This window comes from Anoplophora glabripennis, unplaced genomic scaffold (genome assembly GCF_000390285.2).
Source record: "Anoplophora glabripennis isolate ALB-LARVAE unplaced genomic scaffold, Agla_2.0 scaffold45, whole genome shotgun sequence".
Classification (NCBI taxonomy): Eukaryota; Metazoa; Arthropoda; class Insecta; order Coleoptera; family Cerambycidae; genus Anoplophora; species Anoplophora glabripennis.
Window position 1 is genome coordinate 1,815,597 of NW_019416437.1, and position 6,424 is coordinate 1,822,020.

The window sequence follows — 6,424 nt, forward strand, 5'->3', positions numbered from 1 at the left end:
TTGTCAACTTTCAGGCGCAACTTGCGAGGTCCGCATTCGTTTTTATAGTATGTCTTATTATTCACGTTTTTACCCCTTTCGCACTCCATTTTCGGGTATTTAGGAGGTCAGCAGCCATGAACTGATCCCAGAATATGAAAGAGAGGACAATTTTAGCCCCAAAAATCCATTTTCAGCCTTCTCCCCGGCGAAGGAACTGGTTTCTTGAGCGATGTGTCATCTCCTCGCGCCCCATCATTTTTGGGCTAAAATCCCCCGGTAGGGCCCATAGGAGTGATTTTTCGGCTTTGTGCTCATGGAGATATTTGATCAGTAGGTCGAAACCTATCTTTTCCCAAAGTTACAGAGGAATTCACCGGGGGCCAAAATCCATAAGATTAGTGCGGGGTCCTTTCACAAGTATAAAACTGTTTAAAAGGTTACCATGTATTCAAGACTTTTGGGAGTCCGGAGAAAAAGTTATGGCACATTCAAAGGGATGAGAACCACAAAAAAATAACACCGCGTATATTATTTTCTTACATACCTCAAGTACTCAAGTAACATATTACACTGAAATAAACTTTCAATTGTTTCTCAAAATACGGATAACGAAACGTGTTTTCTTAGAAATTTTTATTTTATATTTACATATTCTTTTGCACAACAAAATGTGTATAATATGCAAATTACAATTTTAATAATTGAAGCAATTTGCACACTTGCATATGCAAATATTAATATTCGAAACATATCTACTTAAAATTTAGTTTCAAAATTGTTTCTTATTTAACTTTACTTTAACACGATTCGCAGACTCATATTAATAGGAACTTTCTGTCTTATTTTTGGATGAAAAATCTACACTCGAGTGAAGGAAGGGAATTTTTTGAAATATTCAATTAAACAATCANAGTTTCAAAATTGTTTCTTATTTAACTTTACTTTAACACGATTCGCAGACTCATATTAATAGGAACTTTCTGTCTTATTTTTGGATGAAAAATCTACACTCGAGTGAAGGAAGGGAATTTTTTGAAATATTCAATTAAACAATCAGTGATTTTAGGACTCATCACGTGAACCTGTGTATTTTGCTTCGTGCTGCCCGCTGAAACGTAATTTTATTGCAATTGCTCACTTTTCATGCGCAGAGTGTACGTCATTTCCATACGAGGTGGGTATATAAAAGCAATTTTCCTAATATTTATATCCTTCGATTATAATTTGCGGTCTAGTTCTACTTTAGGTCGGTACATTATTCGTTTGAACGATTCAATTATCTTTCCTTCAGTGAATACATATCAAAAGGGTAAGTTTCTGGTTATAATATCTCTTTTCGGATTTGCAATTCAGTGGCAGCTCGTGGTATCTTGGGCAGAGGAGGCTTAAAATGAAAAGCTTTAAACCGTCGCGTTTTTATCAAACGGGCACATTTCCTCACCACCCTTGAGATAGTGCAATACATTTTTTGAGTAATTAACATAAAGTAAAATCTCTTATTTTGTATAAAACATTAAATAACACTTATTTTTTGTAAATTAGCAATGAGTACAAAAATTAAAAGAAATTCGAATAAATTAATATGTACAATGGTTACTTATATATGTAAGTATACCTAGAAATAAATATATACTATGTATTAAAAATAAAAACATTTTTGGCAAATAAATTACATATCTCAAATTAAATATTTTTATATGTTAATGGCAATCTGCGATTTTCAGATCCAGCAAATGATCAATAACTTCGTCATAAAATGAATTATTTTCTTTCAGTTGTGACAAATACCGTTTTTCTATGGAAACAAGAGATATATTTGAGAGAAGGTCTTGAGCTTTCGTATTTCTAGCAAAAGTCTTTATACGTTTAAGTGCTGAAAATGACCGTTCTGCAGAAGCTGATGTTACGGGAATTGTTGACACTAAAGATAAAAGTTTATATGTCTGAGGTAGACAATTTATTCATTTATTATTCCAAATAAAACTTAGCATTTCTTTAGCCGATGTTGAACTGCCTAAAAGTTGTTGGTCGGAGTACAATACAAAAAGTTCATTACGCAATAACACGCTATTAAATATCGGATATTGTTTTATAAAACTGTCCATTAAGTCATTCGGAAACAATGTGGAGTGTGATGTTCTTTTAATTAGAACTGCTCAGGTTCCAGTATAGGGAGTTAGCAATAAAACGGCGCATACAAAATATACATCTATTCAACCAATTTCGTTACCGTCTTCTTGCTTAGACAAAAGTGTATTGCTCCAATTAATTCTGTTGAAACGAATTTGTTTCCAGTTCAACAATTTGCCAGTCGGCATATTAAATAGGACAATAACAATTATAAGTAGTTACAGATAATGACAATAAATATCTTAACTACTACAGGGTGTTTAAAACTAAATAATAGAATTAATTTGATTTGACCATCACAGGAGAACAATGTTAAATTATTCGAATTTACTAAATCGAAGCACTGCAAACTATTTAAGTCAGAAAATCTAATTTCAATTTGGACTATAACAATATTTAAAATTTCACAAAAAATTTGTTTATAATGAATATCAGTTCTTTCAAAATTATATGATGTATTTCTTTTCTTTGAGGGCGGGTCATCATTAAAGGTTTCGTCAATGCATGTCTTCTAAGAAAATTGCATACAACGTGTTGAAATGTATCTCATTATTACGGAATTCTTTTAATTTTGATAAAAGTGAATTAATTCTCTTTTTCGAAAATGTTACATCAGTTAATTTATTCTCCAAAATTTGGAATACAACATCGGTTTGTTCAAAAATTATTGTAAAGGTTTTCAAGAAAAAAATGAAATTTTTGTCCAACAACAATTGTTTTAATCCATAAACGGATCCTAAAGTTTGTTGATCATTTAAAAAATCCTGACTATCCGGGATGAAATCAAAAACCTAAATATGTTTCTTTCTGTATGTTTCGATCGTAAAAACAGCTCTATAAGAAAAATTCCAACGAGTGGAAGCATTACTTGGAATCCTGTGTTGCATTATTTTATTTAATACGTCAGATCTTTTAGTAGATTTGGAAAAAAATGAGGAAAATCTGGAAAGATTTGAAAAAAAATTCTCACTTATTAGCGACCAAAGGTGCGTAAACGCACCCTTTTATTTTAATTTTTTTTGAGATCATCCGTAAAATTATATGCTTTCCTACTTACAGAATCTTATGTCAACAGTCCAGAGAGTGTACTAGTATTTTTATTTAATTAAAAATAATATTGTTTTAATATTATTTTTTTAAAGAAAATACGATATTTAAAACTTTAGAACACATTTTCAAACAAATATTGTTCTAAATTAGTAAAAATGAGCAGACAATTTTTTTTTAAGCCAGGCGTAAATAAAAGATCTATTTTGATACTTATGTAGTTTTTTTACATATGTTTTCAAAACGATGGTCATAACGGTACATACATATATGTAGTGGATGCGTATGCGCACCTTTGGCCGATAACGATTGACCCATTTATTCACTCCTATGCCAGTCTGGACAAATCTAGGCATATAAAATACAGGACTTGTCAGAACATATATCAGTTCATTATTAGCAGAGTGTTCTTCTTGGTTTTCCTTTGTGTAAAAAAGTGTAGTTTTGTATAAAATATTGTTTGAACTNAAAAAAGCCTATAGTCTACAATGTCCATGCAACTAAAGAAGTTGTTGAGGTTATGTTCTTTTTCTGCACTCATTTTATTTTAATAAAGTTAAGTACGTACCAGAGTAAAATGTAAATTATTGTTTTAATAATTAATTATGATCGTCTCACAAAAATTCCTAAGAAAAACTTCACATAAACACCAGTTAAAAACACCAAACACGCGCCTACCGTATCACAGATGACATGTAACATACAAGTTTTATGTTGCGCACTCGCAGTTCGCACGCAGTTGTATGATACAACTGCGTGCGAACTGCGAGCGCTGAGGTGGTAGAGAAGGAGAGCTATATTGAAAGATTCGCTTGTTAAAAAGAAATGGAAGGTGGCAACAAGCCTCAGTGTCGACTGCTAAAGCTCGTATATAGAAATCCCACATCATTTCAAGGCCACGCATCTTATAGAGCTCTATAAAAGGCTTGGAGGCTTGAGGAAATTAGCTGCCAGCGACTTACAATGCAAATTCTGAGGGCGCGAAAAATAGTGAACATTTAAAAATCGTATATTTACGTACTCGAGATCTCCCTTAGTAGGTACATAATTAGTTGTATATGAAAATAGATTTGTAAGAATATTTCTTAAATAATATTAATTATATGATGTAAAATAAAAAAACTNAGAAACAGATGAAATTACAGATGAGGAAAACTTTGATGAAAATATTATTGGAGAAGAGGGATTGCAGACGGATAATGCAGGAACGTATGAAATACAACCAAGTATAGATAGTGATGATGATTTGGAAGATGACGTTTTTAGTTTTTTATGTGAAAATGTTCAAAGTAAGCTGGATGTAAATGCACTTCACACTGTGCACATAACGAAATCTCAGCTAAAATTTCTTTCGGATTTAACACTCTCTTTAGATACAGATTCAAATACCGCAGTATTCAACTAAACCCATGGACGGTCGTCTCAATCCGCTCTACCAGGTGAAGTCAAATTTGACAATATCGGACATATTATATTATAGAGAGGTTAATAGTGCAAGAAAAAAGTGTCGATTTCGCAAAAATAATACTATTTATTTGTGTAAAGTGCATTTGCATCCAGCTTACTTTGAAAATTTTCACATAAAAAACTAATTTAGTTTTATTAATTTTAATAACTGTTTTCAGCCAAAGGTGCGTATACGCACCTACGTGTTTTTTTTTTTCAAAATACTGTATGATTTTTTTCAATAGAAAATTAGTCTTAATGTATGTGTTTTGAATATACTTTAATAAAAAAAATAATTAAAAAATGTGTTTTTCTTGTTTTGGCCAGTAATGGGTTAATGCCGTTGCAAGGTTTAGGTACTTAAAACTAAATTTAATTTATGTGCGTAGCAATGATTAAAATAAGCTTGAGGAGATCTTTTATTTTTCTTTGAAGTCCATTAACATGACCTGACATAACCGCAGCACCATCATAGGTTTGAGCTATTAATTTATTTTTTAAGTCAAATTTTTCAGATTCATTAATTAATAATTTAAACAAACTATCTGCATCTCTCCCACTTGTTACGTCAAAAATCCAACAAATCTTTCAACAACTTCTCCATGCACTACGTATATAAAAATTACCGATAATTGAGACTTACAGATGTTACTGTAGTTTCATCAACTTGCCAGGAGAAAAATTCGCAATTATTTAATTCGTCATAAATTTTACTTTTGATAATTGAACTAATACTCTCAATTAAATCGTTTTGAATGGTTTTAGAGGTTCCCGAAAAAACAGTGACATTATCTAAGAAATTCTGCAATTTTGAATCGTATGTTTTTAATAAATTTATTAACTCTTTAAAGTTCCCCGATTAGCAGAATCTACTTTTTCATCATGTCCGCTAAAAGAAATTTCTTGAAACGATAAAAATATTACTACATAGATTAGTCTATTTAAAATATCTCGATTTCCACGAACCTTCTCATTATAATGTTGTATTTTCGTTTTGTGAACAGAATCTAAAGCGTTTGCAATATTCTGTTTACCGACCATTTCAAATTTAATACGCGATGAAATATGTTCTTGCGATTTGTCGTATTTTTCGAGGCCTCTCGTTAAATTTTTTAAATTGTTAAAACCGACCCTGCCCCAAACCGATAAATTATCATTAGTGAAAAATAAACATTGCCAGCAGTATAATTTATTTCTAATAGTTGATGCAATTAACCAGTCGTTTTTTCTATAATTATTGTCGTTGAATCCCCTATTTTGTTTTTCACCCACTGCAACTAAAGACGGCAAAGAAGGTTTCGATTTCTGTTTAATTATGAGCATTTCGTCATAACTGAGACTACTAAATCCGTTATAAGGCTTTTTTTCGCGAGTGAAGTCGTATGTTGTAGTATGTGTAGTATGAGTGAATATTACGTTTTTGCGAGAATAGTCAGTCATTTAAACTACTATGTGACGTCACCAGTTTAGATCAAATGACTGAACTCTTCACCCTTCAGCTGAATATTCTGTTAGTATTATTCAACTAGTATTGTCAGCCGGTAACTTAACCTTTTTCTTTTTGACATTTTATTTGAATGAGGATAAAAATCGTTCAGCAAAATGACGGATTCTGATACAGATGTTTTAGTAAACGTAGACGTTGAAACAGCAAATATTTTACTTAAGTAATGGTCGTAAGATTAATTTTTTATATGGGACATATTTGCGATCCACTTTGCTTCAGGATTATCCTCTTTTTTTTGTGACCTAGGCCAAAGATAATATTGGTGGAATCATTTGTAATTCAGGTCTTTTTCGTATGAATTACATAAAAAAC

The 6,424-nt window shown here is 31.5% G+C and overlaps 1 protein-coding gene across 3 annotated transcripts in view; it reads left to right on the forward strand.

Moving 5' to 3' along the window:
- Positions 1-6,424, forward strand: part of LOC108917102 (acyl-CoA Delta(11) desaturase-like) — a 50,483-nt gene that overhangs the window by 36,649 nt on the left and 7,410 nt on the right. Inside the window, exon 1 of one of the 3 annotated variants that reach the window (XM_018723541.1) lies at positions 1,205-1,291. The exons of the other annotated variants lie outside the window; for them this stretch is intronic. The gene's annotated coding sequence lies outside the window, so the exon portion shown is untranslated. Of the gene's footprint in view, positions 1-1,204; positions 1,292-6,424 lie in introns of those variants that run through there. 3 annotated transcript variants of the gene reach the window in all.